Source organism: Erythrolamprus reginae, chromosome 1 (assembly GCF_031021105.1).
Source record: "Erythrolamprus reginae isolate rEryReg1 chromosome 1, rEryReg1.hap1, whole genome shotgun sequence".
Classification (NCBI taxonomy): domain Eukaryota; kingdom Metazoa; phylum Chordata; class Lepidosauria; order Squamata; family Dipsadidae; genus Erythrolamprus; species Erythrolamprus reginae.
Window position 1 is genome coordinate 4,181,307 of NC_091950.1, and position 27,949 is coordinate 4,209,255.

The following is a 27,949-nucleotide window of genomic DNA, read 5'->3' on the forward strand; positions in this document are numbered from 1 at the left end:
CAATGGGTCCAGATGGCATCCACCCCAGAGTTCTTAAAGAACTCAGATCTGTCATTGCTACCCCCCTGACTGATTTGTTTAACCAATCCTTGTTAACAGGAGAAGTTCCTGAGGATTGGAGAATGGCCAGTGTTGTGCCTATCCACAAGAAGGGCAGTAGAGAAGAAGCTGGTAACTACAGGCCGGTTAGCTTGACATCAGTTGTAGTTAAAATGATGGAGACTCTACTCAAAAAGAGGATAAATCAGCACCTAAAAAACAATAACTTATTGGACCCAAATCAGCATGGCTTTACTGAAGGCAAATCATGTCAGACTAATCTCATTGATTTCTTTGACTATGTCACAAAGGTGTTGGATGAAGGTGGTGCCGTGGATATTGCCTACCTGGACTTCAGCAAAGCCTTTGATACGGTTCCACATAAAGAGCTGATAGATAAATTAGCGAAGATTGGACTTAATCCCTGGATAGTTCAATGGATTTGAAGCTGGCTGAAACGTAGACACCAGAGAGTTATTGTTAATGGCGAGTATTCTGAGCAGAGTCAGGTTACAAGCGGTGTGCCACAAGGGTCTGTTCTGGGTCTTATTCTTTTTAATATGTTTGTGAGTGACATAGGGGAAGGTTTGGTAGGGAAGGTTTGCCTATTTGCCGATGACTCTTAAGTGTGCAATAGGGTTGATATTCCTGGAGGCGTCTGTAATATGGTAAATGATTTAACTTTACTAAGCAATGGAAACTGCAGTTTAATGTTTCCAAATGTAAAATAATGCACTTGGGGAAACGGAATCCTCAATCTGAATATTGCATTGGCAGTTCTGTGTTAGCAAAAACTTCAGAAGAGAACGATTTAGGGGTAGGGATTTCTGACAGTCTCAAAATGGGTGAGCAGTGTGGTCAGGCAGTAGGTAAACCAAGTAGGATGCTTGGCTGCATAGCTAGAGGTATAACAAGCAGGAAGAGGGAGATTATGATCCCGCTATATAGAATGCTGGTGAGACCACATTTGGAATACTGTGTTCAGTTCTGGAGACCTCACCTACAAAGAGATATTGACAAAATTGAACTGGTCCAAAGACGAGCTACAAGAATGGTGGAAGGTCTTAAGCATAAAACGTATCAGGAAAGACCTAATGAACTCAATCTGTATAGTCTGGAGGACAGAAGGAAAAGGGGAGACATGATCAAAACATTTAAATATATTAAAGGGTTAAATAAGGTCCAGGAGGGAAGTGTTTTTAATATGAAAGTGAACACAAGGACAAGGGGACACAATATGAAGTTAGTTGGGGGAAATATCAAAAGCAACATGAGAAAATATTATTTTACTGAAAGAGTAGTAGATCCTTGGAACAAACTTTCAGCAGACGTGGTAGATAAATCCACAGTAACTGAATTTAAAGATGCCTGGGATAATCATATATCCATCCTAAGATAAAATACAGAAAATAGTATAAGGGCAGGCTAGATGGACCATGAGGTCTTTTTCTGCCGTCAGACTTCTATGTTTCTATGTTTCTATGTTTCTAAAATCCCTTATTATATTAAAATCAATCACACCCATTCATACAGCAACCAAGATCACCAAAAGTTCATGTGTGCAAGCACCATTGTGAGAGATTTTGGTGATTTTTGCCCATTTCTTTCCTTCTGCGCATCACACATGGAGCTGTGCAAGGCTGCACGTGTAGATGCGCACTCGTCACTGTTTCCACTAAAGGAATGGCGGTCCCAGGCATATTGGGGGCTGCCCAATACTGGCAATTGGTAATATTTAACTTTTGTCTTGTTCTGGTCAAGCAACCACATCAGCTGGAAGACCACAATTGCAAAGTAACTATAAACAGTTGGGGAAGAAATGCACGACTGGCAGATTAAACCTGCCTGCCGAAATTGCCTTGGAGCGGGGCGACGCTGTGGGCAGCTCTCTAGAGCCCCGTACTTCCGGGTTGCCGAAAACCCGGAAGTTCGGCTTCTGGCAGCGCGCCAGGTCGGCGCGCCGCCTGATGGTCGCTGGGGGAGGTCCTGGATCGCCCTATTTAAGGGCGATCCGAAGAGGACCTCCTCCTTGCTGTTTTGGTGTGAAGCGAACACCCGCCTGCCCTCCGCTATTAGCAGTGTGTCCTGAGGAGGTCGCCTCGGGGCCGAATAGGAATTTTTTGCGGCCTCCCCTTTAGAGGCGGCCGTTTTTTCGCCTATTCCATACTGATGGTGCGGACTGGATTGGTTAGGGGGTGCAACGCACTTAGCTGTTAGATAGGCCTCCCTTTGGTCACTGGGGTTTGGCAGGTTTGGGGCGGAAATGGGCAATTAGAAGCGACTGCGCATGCTCTTTTGGGCATCCTTGAAAGGGTGATGGACTGCCTCTCTCCAGGAACTAGAGGTTGGAACAACGTCGGGGATTGGAGAGAGGATGTCCATGGGAATCACCGGATCCAATCTCCCTCGGGGATTGGAGGGTGAACTCCTCCCACACGCAGGGGCGTGGCTTGGATCCAGGTGAAGGGGGCTACCTTCACCTGGTTCAGCAAGGAGTTTTTGCCCAATGTTGCCAAGGAAGTTTATGGTAGGAATTTCCGCCCCGTTAGTTTTGGCCTCTGCAGGTCCTTAGTTATGTTGAATTTAAATATTTAAATTTACGTATTTAAAGTTACGTTATTTAAATTTATGTTAATTTAATAAAATGACCCTTATTTAATCCACAATATGTCTCAGCGTCTTTACTCCGCTTCCGGGGCAATGAGACTGTGTGATAAATGTGTGTTTGAACAGCCTGCAAATGGTGGGCAAGCCACTCCTACCCAGTCACATGGTTGACCAGCCACTCCCACCTGAACACATGGCCATCAAACCACACCCACAAAATAAGGCACGCCCACAGATTGGTAGTAAAAAGTTTGGGAACCTCAGCCTGATAATTTGTGTTGTTCTGGTCAAGCAACCACATCAGCTGGAAGACCACAATGGCAAAATAACTGTGAACAGTTGGGGAAGAATTAGACTGTGTGACTTTATGGCATAATGTGTGGTTGTAGAGCAGGAAACACCTTCCACACTGAAATGTAGGCAAAGAGATATGACACACAAACAGACCGACACATTTGTGTAGTGAAATGAATATAATTCTCCCAGCTCCCTGTTAAAAAGTTCCACAACATTTTCAATGCTCATTTAGCTTTATTAGAAGGAATATTTGCCAAATTTTATGCAAATGCATTCATGTTTTCGAGTTTGATAGAAAGCAATTTGAATCATGTGAAGAAAGAAAAAGCAATAGAAGGCAGGAATCTCAGGTCTTTGGCCATATCTTGAAGGCATCCAGAGTTGTAGGTGGAGATGGTGTTATTTTTCCAAAGAGTCTATACAAATGAGATAAAATAATAGTTGGATCATAATGAATTTAAGATAAAGTCTGTTATCTCAACCTCAAAATCTTTCCTGCCCTCTTTTCTGCCTTGGAAACACCTGTTCCTCTTCAGGTCAAGGCCTTGGAAAGTGTTGGAGTATAAACAATTGTACATCCAATGCACATCTGTGGCATCTTTACTTGAGGACTGTTTACTTACCGACTACAGCATGCAAAACTCTCTGAACAGTCCAGTTTCCCTAAGTTACCAATTAGACAGGCAGGGCTACGGCAGAATCCTCCTTGACTACGACACCTGCGCTGGGCATCACCTGTGAAAAGAGAAACAGTAGACAGGGAAAAGATCAGTTATTTAGATAATTTTTTCCTTCTAAGACATCGCTTTCTTCTACAGAATTACTGGATTCCTATGAATTCAGGAAATTATCTCTGACCAAGGGATCAATTTCTTCCAATCTCCCTTCACCAGTCCCAATATGTCATATATCATTTTAAACTTGATTTAGTAGTGTGAACATTCCTGAACATAATGATATGAAAATTGAACTGAAAATATTGATGCTTATTAGTTTATTATTATTTTTTTCAATCACTCACCCTGGCCTTGTGCATTCATTTTCAATTTTCATTTTTTTAGCCTGCCAGTTGCAACTTTTTTGAAATTTTTTTGCTTTGAATTTATAGTTTGAACATTTCTGAATATAATGATATGAAAATGGAACTGAAAAAAAATGATGCTTATTGGTGTTTTTTGATCAAAAAAACCCTTTTTATTTTTTAAGCATTTTGTGTCAGTTTATGGGTTTTTTAGGCTACAAATCTCCAAGGAATTCTCCCCCAAAAGTTTTGATATACTAAATTGAACATTCCTGATCAAAAGAAAAATATAAAGGACCTGAAAAAAATGATGCTTATTGGTGTATTTTGCTCACAAACGGGCGTACACCTCCCCGGCTGTGTGTAATTATGTTCATGTATATCATTATTATGCTGCAAGTTCCAAATTTTTGGAAAACGTTTTGCATTAGAATACAAGTCTGAACATTGCTTATCACAACAAAATAAAATTTGAAATTACAAAATTAATATTTAGTCGTTTATTTTGTCCAACCCCCCCCCCAACCCCCGGCTGTGTGCAATGTGTTCATTCAATTTGTTTATACATAGATTAGGCTGAAGGTTCAAAATTGCATTGCACATTTTATTTCATCACACATCACATCAAATATGAACACATATGATATCTGACTCGTCACATCATCCTTGCAATCAATAAATCTATATGTTATTGTCTGTGCGAGGGCCACACCAGACACATATAGATGCAGACTGTGATTGTGATGCAAGTGGAGTAACAGTCCAAGTAATCCATTATAAAAATAAGGGTGTAATTTTGAACTTGGAACATAGCTCTGCTGTTATATTGCGCACTGTAAATATCATAACACTAATGTTGGTCCTACTATAGGCAAGGGATACAGTATTATCTTTTGAAAAAAAGCTGGGGTTTGTCAAAATTTCCAAGTGAAGAAAACTTGTCAGCCAAGCTAAAAAATATCTGAAAACAGATCTATTGCAAAGTACTTAGCCATCAACCTAGGGAATTGTTCACACCTTCAGAAACTGATGCAGAATCATTTTGTAAAAGCTAGATTCTTTTATCAGCCAAGCTAAAAAAATATCTGAAAACAATATCCTACATCCTTTGTCAATCTTTCAAACCATTAGAGGGACAGCATAACAGCTATATAAGAGAGTGACCAGACTTCAGTGGTTCATCCAAGTCTATTTCTCTGGTAAGTGAAAAAGCTATGTTTTTCTTTGGGATGTTACCTTCTGCTGCATGTGACATTAATGTTGCCTTTGCCTAGATTCAATACTTTGCATCTCTTCCAGAGAGTTTACCTTTGAAATAAAGTGCACCTTTATCTGGTATGTGACAAACCTATGTTTTCCTGCTCTTTCGGTGGTTTTTTTCTCCACCATTCATGTTCTATTTTTATAGGGGCAGATCTTATAATTAATGTTTTTACAAATTACAGAAGACCACTAACAGATGCAGAACTTGAAGAGCTAGCCAACGCCTCTTCTGAGGATGACTTCACACAGGGAAACCTTTCTGAAGAGGAGGATCACATCAGTGATGGGGACAGCAGATTTGAAAACTCTGATTGTGAAGCGGAAGAACCAGAAGAACCAGAAACACCTGTTCCAGATGTGCAAGGAATCCCTTCCAAAAACAGGGATGTCACTTGGTTTTCAAAATAAAACCACACCAGTAGACTGTCTGCTGCAAATGTAATTACATCTACTCTTGGTCCCAACAGATTTGCCATTTCTAGATCATCTGATATATTATCAACATTTCTATTATTCCTAAATCTTACAATTACAGATATGATAATAACAATGTCCAACATTGAGGGGAAAAAATATTTATGGTGCTAATTGGGATCCAATAGATACAGCCACCCTGCATGCGTACATTGGCTTGCTTCTTTTAGCAGGGGTGTATAAATCATACGGCGAATCGTGCACAAGTTTATGGGCTGCACATTCAGGCCGCCACATATTCAGAGCTACAATGTCTCTAGAAAGATTTTATATTATTAGCAGAGTATTGCGGTTCGACAAGAAAAAAGACAGAAGTCAAAGAAGGGCTATGGATAAACTGGCGCCAATTAGAAATTTATGGAACAAATGGGTTGAAATTCTTCCAACACTATACAATGTAGGTGACTCTGTAACAGCTGATGAGCAACTGGTGGGATTCAGAGGAAGGTGCCCATTTAAGCAGTATTTATCAAGTAAACCAGCAAAATATGGAATTAAAATATGGACACTGTGTGATAGTAAAAGCTCATATGTTTATAATGCGCAGGTTTACACTGGTAGGAACCCTGGAGAAGGTCCTACAAAAAAATCTGGCTTTGAAAGTTGTTTTAGACTTGACATATGGCCTGCAAGGGCAAAATGTAACCTGTGACAATTTTTTTACATCTTATAATCTGGCACAAATGTTATTGAAAAGAAAACTCACCATGCTGGGCACTGTTAGGAAGAACAAGCCAGAGTTACCAGTAGGCATCCTTGCCAAAAGAGAGGTATTTAGTTCCACTTTTTATTTCAGTAATGAAACATCTGTTGTATCTTACGTTCCGAAAAACAAACAAACAAGTGATTTTGATGAGCACCATGCATCATGATGATAATATTAGTGGAAGGCCAGACAAAAAGCCGGAAATGATACTATCTTACAATGCCACAAAAGGCGCAGTGGATACATTGGACCAAGCATTATCCACATACACATGTAAACGAAAAACAAACCGGTGGCCCATGATAATGTTTTATAATATTATCGATGTTTCAGCATATAATTCGTTTGTATTATGGTCAGACATAGACCCAAATTGGAATTAAAAAAAGCTTCATAAGAGAAGACTATTCATAGAAGAATTAGGTAGGTCTCTAATACAGCCATATATAGAAGCCAGAAAATATCAGCCCAGATGTGAAGACGCATTAGCCATAATGCAGGCTACCCAGCAGCATACTCCGGGGGAAACAAATCCCACACCCTCCACCAGCAGCACTCCCAGCACAAAAAGGAGGAGATGTGGCTTATGTCCATCTTCTAATGACAATAAAACCAATATTACTTGTATTAGTTCTAAAAAATATATAGTATTTGCAAAGCACATACCTGTTATCATTGTGTTTATTGCAGCAAGCATTAAGGTAGCACATAGGGGAAAACCTGATTCACAACCAAGAAGACCTTGCTGTGATCTCTCTCTCTCCATTATGACTGTGGATCCTTGTTTGCTACAGAACAATCCTGAATGATCATGGCTGGTTCTGCTGGGTGTTTGAATGGAGATTTTGAGTGAGAATATGATCTTCCCTGGACCTTCAGAATCTGGTTTAGCTTTGTCTATCTTCCTCTTCTCTTAATATTTCTAACGCTGCCCTTCTCTGCTCTTGAAAAGCTGTGCATTTGTGACATTATTCTGCAATAGCTTCTCGTTTTTACAAATTGAATATCAACAGATTCACTAGATAATTAATATTTAGTTTTTATTCATTTTATCTCTTCTTTATTACCTAAAACAAATGCATTTAATACTCCTTCCACTTCCTTTTTCCATGACCACCAAGTAGCTGTCATAAGACATGTTGAAAGCTTTTGAAATTCATAAGCATAGGGAGAGATTTAACCTACTTGTAACTGGGAAACTTTGATCTTTCTAGATCAGGTCAATTCAAAAAATGCGAGAGAATTTCTGGAAGTTCTGCATTCTGCAAAAATGGCTATCAATATTGAATGAAATTATAGAAAAGTAAATATGGAAATATATTAATTGATGCATTAGTATTCAGATAGATTTTCATAGTATTATTAGGTTACTAATACTATAAATATTTTTAAAATGTAGATTTTAAAGCATGGATTTATTAATAGTTGTGTTGTTGGTTTTGCTGGTTGTTTTAGTTTTAATAGTAATAGATTTTGGTTTTGTTTTATTATTAATTTATTTTAATAAAAAAGAAGGGATTTTTTTTTCCTAATGAGGAAAAATTTATATAAGGATTTTTTTTTCCTAATTAGGAAAAATTTGTATAAGGATTTTTTGTTTCTTTTAAGAAGAATGTATAAGGAGGAGTAGGCATGACAGCCTATTTGGATTTATGACGATAATGATATTAATTGAAATATAAAATAATAGAATTACATAGTGGGAAGAGACCTTATTCTGCCGCAGCACCGAGCCCCAAATAATTACACAAAAAGTTGTCTTGGGTGACATCTGTGAAAAAAAATCAGGCACTGAGGCATGAAAATTTATTTGTTTCTTTGTTTGTTTGTTTGTTTGTTTGTTTGTTTGTTTGCTTGTTTATTTATTTATTTATTTATTTATTTATTTGCTTGTTTATTTATTTATTTATTTATTTATTTATTATTTATTTATTTATTTATTTATTATTTATTTATTTATTTATTTATTTATTTATTTATTTATTTATTTATTTATTTATTTATTTATTTATTTATTTATTTATTTATTTATTTATTTATTTATTTATTTATTTATTTATTTATTTATTTATTTATTTATTTATTTATTTATTTATTTATTTATTTATTTATTTATTTATACTTCAAAATAACTGCTGCTCAGACAGTGTAATTTTCTGCCCAAACTGAAAAAAAAAATTAGAGGGAACACTGCCCCAATCAAGAAAGTGACAAAAAGTTAACAATAAACAAAAAACTCCCAAGACCACTCCTAACTCATACAAATAGAGCAGATCAATAGAATACAAATTGAGAGCAAACTCCATTTCTTAATGATGTTACTTAGTTTCGCAATGAAACAACTTTAAGGCGGAAAAAACCCTGAGAGAATACCAAGGGTGCCTTCTCCTATTTTACCATCAAACTTGTCGTGTGCTTTGGGCTGAGAGAAGTCCAAACTTACCCCACCAGCTCTCATGCTAAATATGGGACTAGAATAGAGTTATACAGTCGACCAGAGCTAGGCTGCCAGCAGAGGTATGTTTTTAAAACCATTCAAAAGGCCAGGAGGGTGGGGGGCAATGCAACTTTCTGGGGGAAATTGATTTGAAATGACCGGAGCTGCCACAGAAAAGGCCCTGTCCCTAGACCCCGCCAGATGACTCTGGCTGACGGGATCTGGAGAAGTCCGACTCTGGGATCTTTGTGGCTGCTGCGATACATGAGGCAGGAGACGGTCCCATAAGCACCTGGTCCTAAGCCATGCAGGGCTTTAATAGCCAGCACTTTAAATTGTGTTTGCAGACCAATCAGTAGCCAATGCAGTTCACAGAGTGATGGTGTCATATGGGGATACCTTGGTAGGCACATAACTGCTCATACAGCTGCATTTAGCATTAACTGCAGTCTCCCAACATTCTTTAAAAGCAGCCCCATATAGAGGGCATTGCAGTAATCGAACCTTGAGATGATGAGCGCATGAGTGACTGGGAGGCGACATTTCCTGTCCAAATAGGGCCACAACTGGTGCACCAGGCAAACTTGTGCAAACATCCCCCTTGCCACAGCTGATATATGTTGTTCTAGGCTCAGCTGTGGATCAAGGAGGGCTCCCAAGTTGCGGACTCTCTCTGAGGGGGTCTAAAGTCCCCCCCCCCTAGGGTAATGTATGGAGAAATGGAATTTTTATTTATTTATTGTCCAATACACAATACATTTGGAAGAGAATAGACATGAAGTAATATATATAAAGATAATATGTAAAATAGAAGAGAAAATATATGAGAGGAAGAAAATATATATGATATATGAGATAAAGGAAAGACAATACGGTAGGCACACTAGTGCACTTATGCACGCCCCTTACTGGCCTCTTAGGAACTTGAAGAGGTCAATCATGGATAGACTAAGGGAGAAATGTTGGGGGTTAGGGGTTGACACTATTGAGTCCAGTAATGAGTTCCACAACTCGATTGTTAAAGTCCTGTTTTTTACAGTCAAGTTTGGAGCGGTTAATATTAAGTTTGAATCTGTTGCGTGCTCTTGTGTTGTTGCAGTTGAAGCTGAAGTAGTCATTGACCGGTAGGACGTTGCAGCATATGATCTTGTGGATAATACTTAAATTGTGTTTTAGGCACCGTAGTTCTAGGCTTTCTAGACCCAGGATAGTTAGTCTTTTTTCTAAGGGGATTCTGTTTCGAGAGGAGGAGTGAAGGGCTCTTCTGGTGAAATATCTCTGGAAGTTTTCAAGGGTGTTGATGTCCGAGATGTCCCAGAGAGGAAAAACCCACAGCCACTCAATCTCTATGGGGTTGAGCTTGAGCCTTTTATCACCCATCCAGACCCTCACAGCCTCCAGGCACCAGCACATCCCCTCCACTGCTTCACTGAATTGCCACGGGGTGGAGATGTGCTGGTGAGTGTTGTCAGCACACTGTTGGTAACTCACCCTGTGTCGTCGAATGATCTCACCCAGAGGTTTCATGTGGATATTGATGCTGTATATTACCCTGGATCTCAAGTTTTAATCTGAATTAAATATCAATGGCATATTGTTCAAAAGTTTGAAAGCTCATGTTATCAATTGTCCACAATGTTCAAAGCTATTTGTTTTACATAAACTAAAAGAAGATGTTAAATATTATCCTACTTTCAGTGATGATCATAATTGCTTAGAATGTAGTGAATTATCAGTAATTTCTCAAATATCAATAATATCGTTTCTTACCTGGTTCAGACAGGAATGCAAGGAAAAGGAATGCGAACAGCAGATAAAGGATCTTCATGATGGGTTTGGTTCTGGACCAAATATATTCCTGGGATAGGACACAACTCTCTATTTATGCAGTTATAATGATTGCATTGTTGTGGCAAAACTCAGTTGCCAATCAAGGGAATGGAGACCACAAGAAGATTGTGTAACTCAGGTTTATTTGATGCATGCATCAGGTTCAGAAGATATAAAAGCAATGTCTGAACAACGTGGATGGTTTTTCAGGGCTCTTTATACATTTCCAAAGGAGTACAAAAAACACACAATATCAGCCAATCAGATACTAGTTGTCAATGTTTCCTTATACAGAAAGTAAAAAAGGGGGTTATTCAATGTAGAAGGTGCAGAATGTAAAACAAAAAGGAACTTGCAGTTAGTATGTGGGTTCATGCATGAAGCTATGGGCTTGAGAGCAGGTGTCAGGTCCATCTCTGCACCATCAAAGCCATGTCCTTTTCCCGTAGCACAGCTATGTTCTACCAGATGCAAGGCATAGATTATAAACACAAAATGTACTTTTGCACTCTAAATGTCAAGCATAACTATATATGTGGGGCATAGGTCAAGGCTTAAGAAATGCAGAATTTGGGCTAGCACTAAATAAGAATGTGTATCTCAGGCTAGCTTCCCCAGCATCACACTGTGAAATATTGCAACTACTCTTAAATTTAACTGGAATTGTTGTATTTCCTTCTAATGAAACAATCCTGTGGGTTAATTATTGCAAACGTCAGGACAGAAGGAAAAGGGGGGGCATGATCAAAACATTTAAATCTGTTAAAGGGTTAAATAAGGTTCAGGAGGGAAGTGTTTTTAATAGGAAAGTGAATACAAGAACAGGGGGTCACAATCTGAGGTTAATTGGGGGAAAGATCAGAAGGAACGTGAGAAAATATTACTCAAGTTGTTGTTGTTATTATTTTAATTTATAGGTCACCCAACTTCTTCCGGACTCTGGGGGGCTCACGAGTCTATGGAGAGGGGCAGCATACAAATCTAATAAAAAAATAAAATAAAAATCTAAAAAACAATATAAAAGACAGTTTAAAGCCCAATAAGAAACCATTGTTACAAACTCTGCACCAAGTGGAAGATCCAGCAGGTTCCTAACAAACCTAGCACACAACTTGGTTACCCAAAAAGTAGAGAAGGGAACAAGGGGATTAGGAGTTAATTCTCACTAACAGAGATGAAATGATAGGAGGTGTTGAAGCTACAGGAACGTTGCAGGCAAGTGACAATCCAATATTGGAATTCAACATTATGCAAACTCAAACAGTAGAACAAAGTCAAACTAGGGTCTTGGACTTTAAGAGAGCTAATTTCAATAAACTTAGAGAGAACTTCATTGGATGAGTATCCTCATGGGCAAAACCACTCAAGAAGCTTGGGAAATTTTGGAAAGTGGGATTGTAGAAGCCCAGACTAGTTCAATACCAACGAAGAATAAAATAATAAGCCACAAAAGAAACCAGCATGGCTGCATAAAGAACTGGAATCAAATTGAAAGAAAAAAAGGACAAGTACAAAAATTGGAAAAAAGGGGAAATAACTAAGACAGAATACCAGCAAATAGCCCGAACCTATAAAGATGAAGCGAGGAAAGCTAAAGCTCACAACAAGAGTAAAAAGTAATAAAAAAGGGTTCTTTCAACATATTAAAAACAAGAAAAATGTCAAGGAAACAATTGGTCCACTGCAGGGAGACAGTGACAAGAAGGTGACAAGCAACAGGGAGAAAGCATTGGTATTGGAATTCAACATTATGCAAACACAAACAATAGAACAAAGGCAAACTAGAGTCTTGGACTTTAAGAGAGCTAATTTCAATGAACTTAGAGAGAACTTGGGAAAGATTCCATGGATGAAAATCCTCATGGGGAAAACCACTCAAGAAGCTTGGGAAATTTTGAAAAATGAGATTGTAGAAGCCCAGACTAGTTCAATACCAACGAAGAAGAAAAATAATAAGCCACCAAAGAAACCAGCATGGCTGCACAAAGAACTGGAATCAAATTGAAAGACAAAAAGGACAAGTACAAAAATTGGCAAAAAGGGGAAATAACTAAGACAGAATACCAGCAAATAGCCCGAACCTCTAAAGATGAAGCGAGGAGAGCTAAAGGTCACAATGAAGGAAGACTCACAACAAGAGTAAAAAGTAATTAAAAAATATTATTTCAACATGTTAAAAAAAATGTCAAGGAAACAATTGGTCCACTGCAGGGAGAAAGTGACAAGAAGGTGACAAGCAACAAGGAGAAAGCAGAGCTACTCAACACGTTTTTTGCATCTGTCTTTACACAAAGGGGAAAAACAGTCCAATCTATCAAAAACAGCATCACAAAACATATTAGGAACACAAGTTAAAATAGGGAAGAAAATGGTAAAGGAACATCTTCTATGACATGTGGACTTCAACTCCCAGAATTCCTGATCTGGCATGATTGGACAGAAGAGCCAACTTTGCCTATCCCTGCCCTAGATGAATTTGAATCACCAGGACCAGATGTTCTGAAGGAACTGGCAGACGAGATCCCAGAACTACTGAACTATACGTATCAAAGATCCTGGAGCACCGGGGAACTGCCAGAGGACTGGGAAAGAGCTAATGTAGTTCCCATCTTCAAGAAAGGGGGGAACAGTTCCAGGAAATTACAGACCTATCACACTGACCTCAATATCTGGGAAGATTTTGGAAAAGATAATCAAGCAATGAGTCAACGAACACCTAGAAGCAAACAAAGTCATAACCAAAAGCCAACATGGGTTTGTCAAAAACAGATCATGGCAGACTAATCTTATAGCATTCTTTGACAAAGTGACAAAATTAGTGGACCAGGGGAATGCCATCGATGTGATTTGCTTGGACTTCAGTAAGGCTTTTGATAAAGTAGACCATAATCAGAACTGCAGAAAAAGCAATTGCTGCCAACCTGCCTTCCGTTGAGGACCTGTATACTGCACGAGTCAAAAAGAGGGTGGGGAAAATATTTACTGACCCCTCACATCCTGGACTGTTTCAACTCCTACCCTCAAAATGTTGCTACAGAGCACTGCACACCAAGACAACTAGACACAAGAACAGTTTTTTTTCCGAACGCCATCACTCTACTAAACAAATAATTCCCTTATCACTGTCAGACTTTCTACTAAATCTGCACTTCTATTCTACTAGTTTTCTCATCATTCCTATCACCCATTTCCTCCCATGTTGACTGTATGACTGTAACTTGTTACTTATATCCTAAGATTTTTATTAATATTGCTTCTTCATTGCTTATTTGACCCCTATGACAATCATTAAGTGTTGTACCACATGATTCTTGATAAATGTATATTTATTTTATGTACGCTGAGAGCATATGCACCAAAACAAATTCCTTGTGTGTCCATTCACACGTGGCCAATAAAACTCTATTCTATTCTATTCTATTTTATAATCTACTACTAATTAAAGTAGAAAAATGTGGGATGGACAGCAACACCACCAGATGGATTCAAAACTGACTAACCAACTGCGCTCAACACGTAGTACTCAATGGACCTACATTTACATGGAGGGATGTATGCGGTGAAGGACTCCAAGGCTCTGTTTTGGCCCAGGACTCTTGAATGTCTTCATCAATGACTTGGACAAGGGCCGTGGTGGGCTCCTAAGGAGAAGGGTGGCATAAAGGGCAGCTTACAACATGTTAGCAATAGCACTTGTACATGAGGATCTTGAGCAGAATGTGCCACCTCAACCAACATAGAGGTGGCACTTGGACATCCATTTCAATAACCACCGATACACTTGGCATCCATGAATTTGTCTCATCCTGCCTTGAAGCTTAAAGCCAGATTGGCAGCTGTCACAACCTCTTTTGAGTGAAGAAATATTTCCCTTTATTTGTCCTCACTTTCTTACCTTTCTTACCTATTTGCTCAAAAACCATCAAAATAAAAAAAAATATCTTTTTTTCTCTCTTTTTTTTCCCTTCTGGGTTCTGGGTATGTTTTTTCTATTGCAATAGATGAGGTTAAACGGGTATAATTTTAGAAGAGCTGTGCATGCATGTGTATTTATATAGTAGATACTCAGGAGATGGGGGAACGCAGTGGGGGAGGGGAAATGGAGCTCCACCCCAGAACACCCAATTGGCACTGAAAGATGTTGAAACAAAATGCATAAGCCACGCCCACAGTGTGGTAGTAAATATTTTGGTAGCCCATCACAGGACAAGGGGACAACCATTTAAATAGGAGCTAGCCGTGTGCAGCAGCTGCCAAAAAAGCCAACACAGTTCTAGGCTGCACTAACAGAGGGAGAGAATCAAGATCATGTGAAGGGTTAATACCACTTTATAAGGCCTTGGTTAGGCCACGCTTGGAATTCTGCATTCAGTTTTGGTCACCAGATGCAAAAAGGATGTTGAGACTCTAGAAAAAGTGCAGAGAAGAGGAACAAAGATGATGAGGGGACTGGAGGCTAAAACATATGGAGAACGGTTGCAGGAACTGGGCATGGCTGGTTTAATGAAAAGAAGGACCAGGGGAGACAAGATACCAATGGCTGCCACAAAAAAGACTCAACCTATTCTCCAAAGGACCTCAGGGTAGAATAGGTAAGAAAGGTAAGAAAGTGAAGACAAATAAAGGGAAATATTTCTTCACTCAGAAGAGGTTGTGACAGCTGCCAATCTGGCTTCAAGTTTCAAGGCAGGATTAGACAAATTCACGGATGTCAAGTGTATCGGTGCTTATTGAAATGGATGTCCAAGTGCCACCTCTATGTTGGTTTGTTTATTTATTTATTTATTTATTTACTCATTTGTTTATCTATCTATCTATCTATCTATCTATCTATCTATCTACCGTATTTTTCGCTCTATAAGACGCACCTGCTGATAAGACGCACCTAGATTTTAGAGTAGGAAAATAGAAAAAAAATATTTTGAGCCAAAAAGTGGGCTAAAGAAAAGTTTGGACAAAAAAAATCTCTCTCTTCCTCCCTTTCGCTCTGTTTCTCCCTCCCTCATTCTCTTTCTTCCCTTCTTTCTCCATCCCTCTTTCTTTCTTTCTTCCTCTCTTTTTTGCTCTCTCCCTCCTTCCCTCCCTCTATGTCTTTCTCTCTCCCTTGCTCTCTCTCTCTCTGTCTCTATTGCTATCTCTTTCTTGCTTTTTTCTCTCTCTCTCTCACTCTCTTCCTCACTCATCTTTCTCTTTCTTTCTTTCTTTCTCTCTTTCTTTCTTCCTCTCTCACACTCTCTTCCTTCCTCTCTCATCTCTCTTTCTTTCTCTCTCTCTCTTTATCTCTACCCCTCTTTCTCTATCTTTCCCCCTCTTGCTCTTCTCTATTTTTCTCACTTTCCCTCTCTTGTTTTCTTTCTCGCTCTCTTGCTTTCTCTCTCTTTCTCTCTTGTTTTCTTTCTCTCGTTCTCTCTCTTGCTATCTCTTTCTCTCCCCCCTTTCTCTCTCTCATTTTCTCTTGTTTTCTCTCTCACACTTTCTCTCTCTCATTCTCTCTCTCTTGCTATCTCTTTCTCTACCCCCTCTTTGTCTCTCTCTCTCTTTCTCACTTTCTATCTTGCTCTGTCGCTCTCACTCTCTCGTTCTCAGGAGGCTAGCGAAAGTGATTTTTCCAAGGGTGCACCCGAAGCCGCGGCCGTCCCCCTGCCCCGCGCCCCTGGCCTCTCGCTGCTGCCTTCGCCGAAAGCGCTTTTCTCCCGGGCTCTCAGCGAGGGGGCTGCAGGAGAGGCGGCAAAGGCGATCTCTCTCATTCTCCGGAGGCTGGCAAAAGTGATTTTCAATGTCGGAGGCGCGGTCCGGCGTGCGCTCTCCCCCTCCCCCTGTCACATTCAAAGTAAGCCGGCAGGGAGATGGGGAGAGAGAGCACGCCGGACCGCGCCTCCGACATTGAAAATCACTTTTGCCAGCCTCCGGAGAACGAAAGAGATCGCCTTCGCCGCCTCTCCTGCAGCCCCCTCGCTGAGAGCCCGGGAGAAAAGCGATATCGGCGAAGGCAGCGGGAGTAGCCAGGAGCGCGAGGGTGCGTCCGACTAGCTCCTTTCGGCCCAGCATCCCGGGCCAAGCGGCTGCCTTCCGTCACTGAGCCTGGCTCGCCCGGAAGATCGTAGCTGGCTTCCTTCGCCGGCGCAGGCAACACGCGCTACGATCTTCCGGGCGAGCCAGGCTCAGTGACGGAAGGCAGCCGCTTGGCCCGGGATGCTGGGCCGAAAGGAGCCGGGCTTGAAGATTGCAGCGCGCGTTGGCTGCGGTGGCGAGGGCTTGCGATGGAGGGTGGAGGAAGCGGCCATGGGAGGGCGAGCTGCTTCAGGGAGGAGGATCGAGCGGGAACAGGTGGGGGCTGGAATTTCTCCGCTGGGAAGAAGCGGCGATGGAGGGGTTCGTATCTTCGCCGCCCCCCCTCTGCTCCAGCGCCTCCCCCCCCTCCCTGCCTGCATCTTCGCTCCATAAGACGCGATTGATTTTTCATCCTACTTTGGGAGGGGAAAAACTGTGTCTTATGGAGCGAAAAATACGGTATTTATTAGATTTGTATGCCGCCCCTCTCCGTAGACTTGGGGCGGCTAACAACAGTAAAAAGACAATATTGTGATGTGCTTCCTACATACCTTGGTTAGTGACATCAACTTGGTGACATCTGCCCACCCAGTCACATGACCACCAAGTGACGCCCATGGAGCTGGTAGAGAAAAAAATAGAATTTCATCCCTACTCCAGACCCTCATGGAAGATGAACATGAAAATCTTTCCCCCAGGCTTATTATAATTTATGTTTGATATGTATGTGTTGTTTGGTTTTTTGTTTTTTTTTAATTGATAGGGTTTTTAGTTTTTTCTTAATATTAGATTTGTGCCTGTACAATATTGTTTTATCGCTTGTTGTGAGCCGCCCCGAGTCTTCGGAGAGGGGCGGCATACAAATCTAATAAATTATTATTATTATTATGATTATTATTATTATTATTATTATTATGATTATTATTATTATTATTATTAAAATCAGAAATTAATAAACCACAAGGACATTAGTGGACCTGTGAGCTTGAAAATATTAAAATTGGCTGCTATTATAATATTAATATTATAGTCAACACTTAGTATTGTAGCTGTTTGCTCAAAAACCACAGGAAGAAAATGCTGAAGAAACATGAAAGCCAACTTTATCTCTAAAAGTTCCTTGAAGTATAGAAACAACATAATTGCTCTAATCTTGACGTAATTCAAGAATGTGTCTATCTATCTATCTGTCTGTCTGTCTGTCTGTCTGTCTATCTATCGTTTGTTTGATTGATTGATTGATTGATTGATTGATTTTTATGCCACCCTTCTCCTTGGACTCAGGGCGGCTTACAACATGTTAGCAATAGCACTTTTTAGCAGAGTCCGCCTATTGCCCCCACAATCTGGGTCCTCATTTGACCCACCTCGGAAGGATGGAAGGCTGAGTGAACCTTGAGCTGGTGATGAGATTTGAACCGCTGACCTTCATATCTACAGTCAGCTTCAGTGGCCTGCAGTACAGCACTTTACCTGCTGCGCCACCCGGGCTCTTTCAGTTACCTTTTGCAATGAGTGTGGTTCTCAAGGGCAATGAGGAAACCTCAGGGACAAACTGACTTGATGTTTAGAAATCACATTAATTAAGATCATGGAAAGTGAATCCGTGGTATAAGAGGCCACGATGTTTGGATGGTTTTTTTCCTGTGTCAGTCTTCATGATTCCATATATTTTACTGCTTTTTTAGTATTAGCAATTCTTTCCTAAGGAATCTAGCTTGATATATTGGACTGATAACATAGAATTCACAGATGAAGGTGATTCATATACATGATATGGGTACTAATAAGAGGGAAAAATTAGGACAGAGACGGTAGGCATGCTGGTGCACTTATGCACACCCCTTACTGACCTCTTAGGAATTGGGTGAGGTCAACAGTGGACAGTCTAAGGGTAATGTTTTGGGGTTTGGGTGATGATACTACTGAGTCACAGTGAGTTCCAGGAATTAACCACTTGGTTGCTGAAATCATATTTTCTACAGTAAAGTTTGGAGCAGTTCACTTTGAGTTTATATCTGTTGTGTGCTCATGTATTGTTGTGGTTGAAGCTTGTTTATTTATTTATTTGTTTATTTATTTTTATTTATTTTGTCCAATACACAATGAAGGTTTTAGTGGGTATATATAATATACACATAGTAAAATACATGATGAAGAGGTGATACTCATAGTAAAATATATCTAAGAAATAATAGAAAAGAAGATATAGGAATAGAATATATCAATGAAAGAATAGAAGAAGAGATATAGGAATAGAGGAAAGGTATAGGAGATATAGGAGAGCAATAGCACAGGGGACGGAAGGCACTCTAGTGCACTTGTACTCGCCCCTTACTGACCTCTTAGGAATCTGGATAGGTCAACAGTAGATAATCTAAGGGTAAAGTGTTGGGGGTTTGGGGATGACACTTTGGAGTCCGGTAATGAGTTCCACACTTCGACAACTCAGTTACTGAAGTCATATTTTTTACAGTCAAGTTTGGAGCGGTTAATATTAAGTTTAAATCTGTTGTGTGCTCTTGTGTTGTTGTGGTTGAAGCTGAAGTAGTCGCCGACAGGCAGGACGTTGCAGCCTATGATCTTGTGGGCAATACTTAGATCTTGTTTAAGGCGTCTTAGTTCTAAACTTTCTAGGCCCAGGATTGAAAGTCTAGTCTCATAGGGTATTCTATTTCGAGTGGAGGAGTGAAGGGCTCTTCTGGTGAAGTATCTTTGGACATTTTCAAGGGTGTTAATGTCTGAGATGCGATATGGGTTCCAAACAGATGAGCTGTATTCGAGGATGGGTCTGGCAAACGTTTTATAAGCTCTGGTAAGTAGTGTGACATTGCCAGAGCAGAAGCTACGTAGGATTAAGTTTACAACTCTTGAAGCCTTCTTGGCTATGTTGTTGCAGTGGGCTTTGGCACTTAAATCTTTTGTTATTAGTATACCAAGGTCTTTAACCGAGTGGGGATTATCTGTGATAATTTGATTATTCAGTTCGTAAAAATCATTGAGAGGAAGGATGTTGTAGCAGATAGTTTTATGAGCTATGCTTAGGTTGGGCTGAAGACAAACTAGTTCTAAGCTTTCTAAGCCCAGGGTTTCAAATCTAGTTGCGTAAGGTCTACTGTTGCTGGTAGAGGAGTGGAGGGCTCTTCTAATAAAGTATCTCTGGACACTTTCTAATGTATTTATGTCTGCTATGCGATGTGGGTTCCAGACAGATGAGCTGTATTCAAGGACTGGGCTGGTGAAAGTTTTTTATGTTGTGGTTAGTAGTGTGATAACACTGGAGAAGAAGCTACGTAAGATTAGGTTAACAACTCTTGAAGCCTATTTGGCGATGTTGTTGCAGTGACCTTTAGCCCTTAGTTCATTTGATGGGAATATTCCAAGGTCTTTGACAGAGTGAGGGTTTTCTGCAAAATCTTCTCTATTCAGCTTGTATTTGGTGTTCTGATTCTTTTTGCCAAGGGGTAGGACAGAGCATCTGTTGGTTGAGATTTGGAGTTTATCTATTTTTATTTATTTATTGGATTTCTATGCCACCTCTCTTTGAAGACTCTGGGCGGCTTACAATATATTAAAAACCAGTAGATTACAATAAAATTAAATCCAATTAAATTAAAAAGTATATAACTATCTAAAACTTCTGATTATATTAAAATCAATCATAGCAACCAAGATCACCAAAAGTTCATGTGTGCAAGCATCCTTGTGAGAGATTTTGGTGATTTTTGCCCATTTCTTTCCTTCTGCGCATCACACATGGATCTGTGCAAGGCTGCACATGTAGATGCTCACTCGTCACTGTTTCCACTAAAGGAATGGTGGTCCCAGGAATACTGGGGGCTGCCCAATATTGGCAATTGGTAATATTTAACTTTTCTTTTGTTCGGGTCAAGCAACCACATCAGCTGGAAGACCACAATGGCAAAATAACTATAAACAGTTGGGGAAGAATGAGACTGTGTGACTTTATGGCATAATGTGAGGTTGAGGAGCAGGAAACACCTTCCACACTGAAATGTAGGCAAAGAGATAAAACACACAAGCAGACCGACACATTTGTGTGGTGAAATGAATAGAATGCTCCCAGGTCCCTGTTTAAAAGTTCCACAACATTTTCAATGCTCATTTAGCTTTATTAGAAGGAATATTTGCCAAATTTTATGTCAATGCATTCATGTTTTCGAGTTTGATAGAAAGCAATTTGAATCAGGTAAAGAAAGAAAAAGCGATAGAAGGCAGGAATCTCAGGTCATTGGCCATATCTTGAAGACATCCAGGGTTGCAGATGGAGGTGGTATTATTTCCCATTGCGGCTATACAAATGAGATAAAATAATAATTTGATCATAATAAGGTTAAGATAAAGTCTGTTATCTGAACCTCAAAATCTTTCCTGCCCTCCTTTCTACCTTTGAAACACCTGTTCCTCTTCAGGTCAATGCCTTGGAATGTGTCAGAGTATAAACAAGTGAACATCTGATGCACATCTGTGGCATCTTTATTAAAGAACTGTTTACCTAACGTCTACAGCACCACCTTGGCCTTGGACAGTCCCGTGTCCCAAAGTGACCCTTTGGACAGGGAAGGTGAGCGCAGTATCCTCCTGCACCATGACAGTTGGGCTGGGCATTACCTGTGAAAAGAAAAACAGTAAACAGGGAAAAGATGAGTAAAGATACTTTGTTATTTAGATAAATTTTTCCTTCTAAGACATCACTTCCTTCTACAGAATTGCTGGATTCCTATGAATTCAGGATATTATCTCTGACCAAGGAATCAATGTCTTCCAATCTCCCTTCAGCAGTCCCAATATGTCATATATCATTTTAAACTTGGCCCAGAGCTGAATGGGCAGGTGTGCCTGTATCTATTAAGGTAGCACAGAGGGAAAAACCTGATTCACAACCAAGAAGACCTTGCTCTGATCTCTCTCTCTCCATTATTACTGTGGATCCTTGTTTGCTAAGGAATAATCCTGAATGATCATGGCTGGTTCTGCTGGGTGTTTGGATGGAGATTTTGAGTGAGAATATGATTTTCCTTTGACCTTCAGAATCTGGTTGACCTTTGTCTTTCTTCCTCTTCTTTTAATATTTCTAACGCTGCTCTTCTCTGCTCTTGAAAAGCTGTGCATTTGCGACTTTTCTGCAACAGCTTCTCTTTTTTACAGATTGAATATCAACACATTCACGACAGAATTAATATTTAATTTTTATTCATTTTATCTCATCCTTATTACTTAAAACAACTCAAGTAACAAATGTATCTAATACTCCTTCCACTTCCTTTTTCCATGACCACCAAGTAGCAGTCATAAGACATGTTGAAAACTGTTTAAATTCATAAGCATATGGAGAGATTTAACCATCATTGTAACTGGGAAACTCTGATCATCCCAGACCAGGTCAATTCGAAAAATAGTAGAGAATTTCTGGAAGCTGGGCATTCTGACAAATTGGCTATCAATAGACATATAGATTATTTTATATTAATACCAAATTTAACCTCAGATCAAAAATCAAGAAGTAAGCAATACCCCAATCAAGGAAGTGACAAAAATTATCAATAAACAATACTACCCAAAAACTCCCAAGACCACTCCTAACTCATACAAATAGGGCAGATCAATAGAAGATAAATTGAGAGCAAACTCCATTTCTTAATGATGTTATTTAGTTTGGCAATGAAACAACTTTAAGGGAGAAAAAACCCAGAGAGAATACCAAGGGTATCTTCTCCTATTTTACCACAACATCAACCATGTCAGGTGCTTTGGGCTGAGAAAATCCAAATTTACCCCACCGGCTGTCATGCCAAACGTGGGACTAGAACAGCCTCCTGATTTCTAACTTGGTGCTTTGACCTCTAGAGGAAACTGGCTCTCTATTGTCCCTCAAACACATCATAATGTCTTTTGTTGAAATGAACCGACCAATAACCTACAATAATAAAAACTCCAGTGAAGCTTTGTAGAGAATAGTGAATCGTGTAGGATTCTTTGACAAAGTGACAAAATTAGTGGACCAGGGGAATGCTGTTGGTGTGGTTTACTTGGACTTCAGTAAGGCTTTTGACAAAGTAGACCATAACCTACTACTAAAAAAAGTAGAAAAATGTGGGACACTCAACGCATAGTGCTCAATGGAACTACATCTACATGGAGGGATGTATGCAGTGGAGTACCCCAAGGTTCTCTTTTAGGCCATGTGCTCTTCAACATCTTCATCAATGATGTGGACGAGGGGATAGATGGGGAACTCATCAAATTTGTAGATGACACCAAACTGGCAGGAATAAACAATATTCCAGGAGATCTTGAAATACTTGAACAATGGGCGCTATCTATTAAAAACTATTTCGATGGTGGAAAAAGTAAGGTTCTACATCTAGACAAGAAAAACAAAATGCACAGTTACAGTATATGTGGCACATTGCTCAACAGTAGTATCTGTGAGAGGGATCTTGGAGTCCTAGTGGACAACCATTTAAATAGGAGCCAGCCGTGTGCAGCAGCTGCCAAAACAGCCAACCCAGTTCTAGGCTGCATTAACAGAGGGAGAGAATGAAGCTCACATGAAGTATTAATACCACTTTATAAGGTCTTGATAAAGGCACACTTGGAATACTGCATTCGGTTTTGGTCACCACAATGCAAAAAGGATGTTGAGACTCTAGAAGAAGTGCAGAGAAGAGCAACAAAGATGATTAGGGAACTGGAGGCTAAAACATATGAAGAACGGTTGCAGGAACTGGGCATGGCTAGTTTAATGAAAAGAAGAACCAGGGGAGACATGATAGCAGTGTTCCAATATCTCAGGGGTTGCCACAAAGAAGAAGGAGTCAACCTATTCTCCAAAGCACCTGAGGGTAGAACAAGAAGCAATGGGTGGAAACTGAACAAGGAGAGAAGCAACTTAGAACTAAGGAAAAAAATCCTGACAATGAGAACAATTAATCCGTGGAACAGCTTGCCTCCAGAAGTTGTGAATGGAAGTTTCTTAGGTAAAAGAAACCATACAAAGAAATAATTTTAAAAACCATCTAATTAGAAATCCAATTATTTAAAAACTGTATCTTAAAAACCCAATATATAAACCATTCAATTGATTCATCTCAACACAGTTATACTGTCGACCAGAGCAGGCCTGCCAGCAAAAGTATGTTTTTAAAACCATTCAAAAGGCCAGGAGGGTGGGGGGGAGTGCATTTTTCTGGGGCACACTGATTTCAAAGGACCGGAGCTGCCACAGAGAAGGCCCTTTCCCTAGACCCCACCAGATGACACTGTTTGGCTGATGGGATCTGGAGAAGGCTGACTCTGTGGGATCTTTCTGGTTGCTGGGATACATGAGGCAGGAGACGGTCCCGTAAGTAACCTGGTCCTAAGCCATGCAGGGCTTTCATAGCCAGCACTTTAAACTGTGTTTGGAGACCAATCTGTAGCCAATGGAGCTCACAGGGTGATGGTGACATATGGGGATACCTTGGTAGGCACATAACCTCTCACACAGCTGCATTTTGCACTAACTGAAGTCTCCCAACATTCTTTAAAAGCACCAGGCAAACCTGTGCAAACATCCCCCTTGCCACAGCTGATATATGTTGTTCTAGGATCAGCTGTGGATCAATGAGGACGCCCAAGTTGTGGACCCTCTCTGAGGGGGTCAAAGGTTCCTTCAAACCCCCCCCCCAGGGTAATGTATGGAGAAATGGAATTGTCACATGGAGGCAAAACCCACAGCCACTCCATCTCTATGGGGTTGGGCTTGAGCCTCCTATCACCCATCCAGACCCTCACAGCCTCCAGGCACCAGCACATCACTTCCACTGCTTTACTGAATTGCCACAGGGTGGAGATGTGCAGCTGAGTGTTGTCAGCACACTGTTGGTAACTCACCATGTGTCATCGAATGATCTCACCCAGAGGTTTCATGTGGATATTGATACTGTATATTACCCTGGAACTCAAGTTTTAATCTGAATTAAATATCAATGGCATATTTTTCAAAAGTGTGAAAGCTCATGTTATCAATAGTCCACAATGTTCAAAGCTATTTGTTTTACATAAATTAAAAGAAGATGTTAAATATTATCCTGCTTTCAGTGATGATCCTACTTGCTTAAAATGTAGTGAATTATCAGTAATTTCTCAAATATCAATAATATCGTTTCTTACCTGGTTCAGAGAGGAATGCAAGGAAAAGGAATGCGAACAGCAGATAAAGGATCTTCATGATGGGTTTGGTTCTGGACCAAGTATATTCCTGGGATAGGACACAGCTCTCTATTTATGCAGTTATAATGATTGCATCACACTGTGAAATATTGCAACTACTCTTAAATTTAACTGTAATTGTTGTATTTCCTTCTAATGAAACATTCCTGTGGGTTAATTATTGCAAAAGTCCTTGCAAAAGCAGGAGAGTTCGTTGAATACGTACATGGTTCTGCTTATAGCTAAAATACTTTGGAGTGATATATGTGTGGCTCCATTATTGGTGGCCTGCAGAGTTGACACATCTAGTTACTTTCAAATGAAATACTTATCGGGGTACATTAGTTATGCTTGGTTTTAATGAAATGTAGCTAACATCTATTAGTATGCTCACCGAGAAAGTCTCTTTCACACACACACAAACACATCTGTCTGTCTGTCTAATCTATGTATGTATGTACGTATGTATGTATGTATGTATGTATGTATGTATGTATGTATGTGTTTGTCAGCGAAGCAAATAGCACCTATCATCTGTCTTTTTGTCTGTCTGTCTGTCTGTCTGTCTGTCTGTCTGTCTGTCTGTCTGTCTGTCTGTCTATCTATCTATCTATCTATCTATCTATCTATCTATCTATCCAGCTAGCTAATATGTCTGTAATCTATGTTAGTATTTGGAGGTACCAGGATAGCTATACTCAGATTTATTTGAGAAAGATGATCTGGTGAAAAATATGAGATTTAAGGTCTCCACTTACAAGGGCAAAGTTCCTCTGGCAGAAGAAGAGATATTGGGGATGGGGAGAATGAAAAATGTAAACTCTGTGATTGAATCCACTCTTTTGTATATGTATCAATTCTATACTGTTGTGCTACCAATAGAAAACACACATGGTGAAGTGGGTCATTCAGGATATTAGTTCTTACAAAGACAAGATTAGAGGGCTGAATGTCCACTCCAAATGCAAAGAACCGCATCAGGCTCCTTTCAAGATATACATTGACTTGGAAGAACGGGTGGGGAAAACTTTCAATGCCTTAGTGCGATGGATTATAAATGTGGGCAAGTGGATATAAAGTCTGCAGTTTTATGGCAGAAGAGAAAAGCAACAGACTATTTTAAAAATGATGAACAAATCTTCTACATATGGTTCCATTATTGTAAAGGGACCCAAACGAGTCATTTCAGTCAGTATTTTGCATGGTTAAGTGCCTGCCGCCATCAGGAATTTTTTGGGGCCCATACAGCCTAAGTGTCTGCCCCCCTTTTATAACTACTGTCCCCCAAATCCTGTGCCATGCCACCATGGCCACACACCCTGGGCAAGCCCTCCCCCAGCCCTCTGAGGTCAAACACAGCCCTGATGTGGCCCTCAGTGAAATTGAGTTTGACACCTCTGGCCTAGAGACTAAATCCTATGAACAAGGGCTAAGAGAACGAGTATGTTCAGCTCAACAAATAGAAACCTAGGGGGAATAGAATAGTAGTTTCCCAATCCTTAAAGGGCTGCCACAGAGCAGATGGCATCTATTTATTCTCCATGCCACCTGAAGGTAGTACAAGAAGCAATGGGCGGAACCTCACCAAGAAGAAATGCAATCTGGAAATAAGGAAAAACTTGGGACTGGGCGGCAAACAAACAAACAAACAAACAAACAAACAAACAAACAAACAAATAAATAAATAAATAAATAAATACCTTCTTTTTTATTAAAAGAAATTAATAATTAAAAAAAACCAAAATCCATTACTATTAAAACTAAAACAACCAGCAAAACTATTAATAAAAACAGGTGAGGGCCGGGGGGTTTTCTCTGTTATTATTTAAGTGCTTTTACCATATGCTTTAAATCAAGAGTCACTTTTCTCTCTGTTTCTCTCTCTTTCCTGTCATTCTCTGCCTCAATCATTTTCTCATTTCTCCTTTTTCTTCCCTTTTTTCTATCATTTCTCTCATCTCTCTTCCTTCCACTCTTCTCTCTCTCTCTCTTCCTCTCTCTCACTCTCTTCCTTCCTCTCTCATCTCTCTTTCTTTCTTTCTTTCTCTTTCTCCATCTTGCTTTCTTCCTTTCTCTCACTCTCTTCCTTCCTCTCTCATCTCTTTCTTTCTTTCTTTCTCTCTCTTTCTCTCTCTTGCTTTCTTCCTCTCTCACACTCTCTTCCTTCCTCTCTCATCTCTTTCTTTCTTTCTTTCTCTCTCTCTTTCTCTATCTTGCTTTCTTCCTCTCTCTCACTCTCTTCCATCATCTCTCATCTCTTTCTTTCTCTCTCTCTCTCTTTCTTTCTCTATCTTGCTTTCTTCCTCTCTCTCTCACTCTCTTCCTTCCTTCCTCTCTCTCTCTCTCTTTCTTTCTTTCTTTCTCACTCTCTCTCTCTTTCTCGATCTTGCTTTCTTCCTCTCTCTCACTCTCTTCCTTCCTCTCTCATCTCTCTCTCTTTCTTTCTTTCTTTCTTTCTCTCTCTTTCTCTATCTCTCCCCCTCTTGCTCTCTCTCTCTTTTTCTCACTTTCCCTCTCTTGTTTTCTTTCTCTCTCTCTCTTGCTTTCTCTCTCTCACTCTTTCTCTCTTGTTTTCTTTCTCTCACTCTTTCCCTCTCTCATTCTCTCTCTCTTGCTATCTCTTTCTCTCCCCCCTCTTTCTCTCTCTCTCTCTTTCTCACTTTCTCTCTATCTTGCTCTGTCGCTCTCACTCTCTCTCGTTCTCCGGAGGCTGGCGAAAGTGATTTTCTTCGCTCTTACTTTGAATGTTCCGGGCGGGCTGGCAGGGGGATGGGGAGAGTGTGCGCCAGCCCGCGTGCCCGACATTGAAAATCGCCTTTGGCGGCCCCCGCTGTGAGAATGCCTGCCCCGCCTCTCTGACTTTTAATTTGGGTCATTGGCCTGTCTAGACAGAACACCATGGATGTTATAGAGATGTAGAGATGATTCCAAAGAGAAGCACAAGACATTCTCCCTGACCTAGTAACTTGAGATCTGTCACACAACACAATTTTGGGGGTTAGTATAATAA

General features: G+C 40.1%; 1 long non-coding RNA gene across 1 annotated transcript in view; it reads right to left on the reverse strand.

Moving 5' to 3' along the window:
- Positions 1-20,907: 20,907 nt before the first annotated feature.
- LOC139156378 (uncharacterized) overlaps positions 20,908-27,949 on the reverse strand; it is a 46,299-nt gene continuing 39,257 nt past the window's right edge. The window contains exons 2-3 of the long non-coding RNA XR_011557307.1: positions 21,242-21,357; positions 20,908-21,038 (exon numbers count right to left, since the gene is read on the reverse strand). This is a non-coding gene — a long non-coding RNA (uncharacterized lncRNA). The remainder of the gene's footprint in view (positions 21,039-21,241; positions 21,358-27,949) is intronic.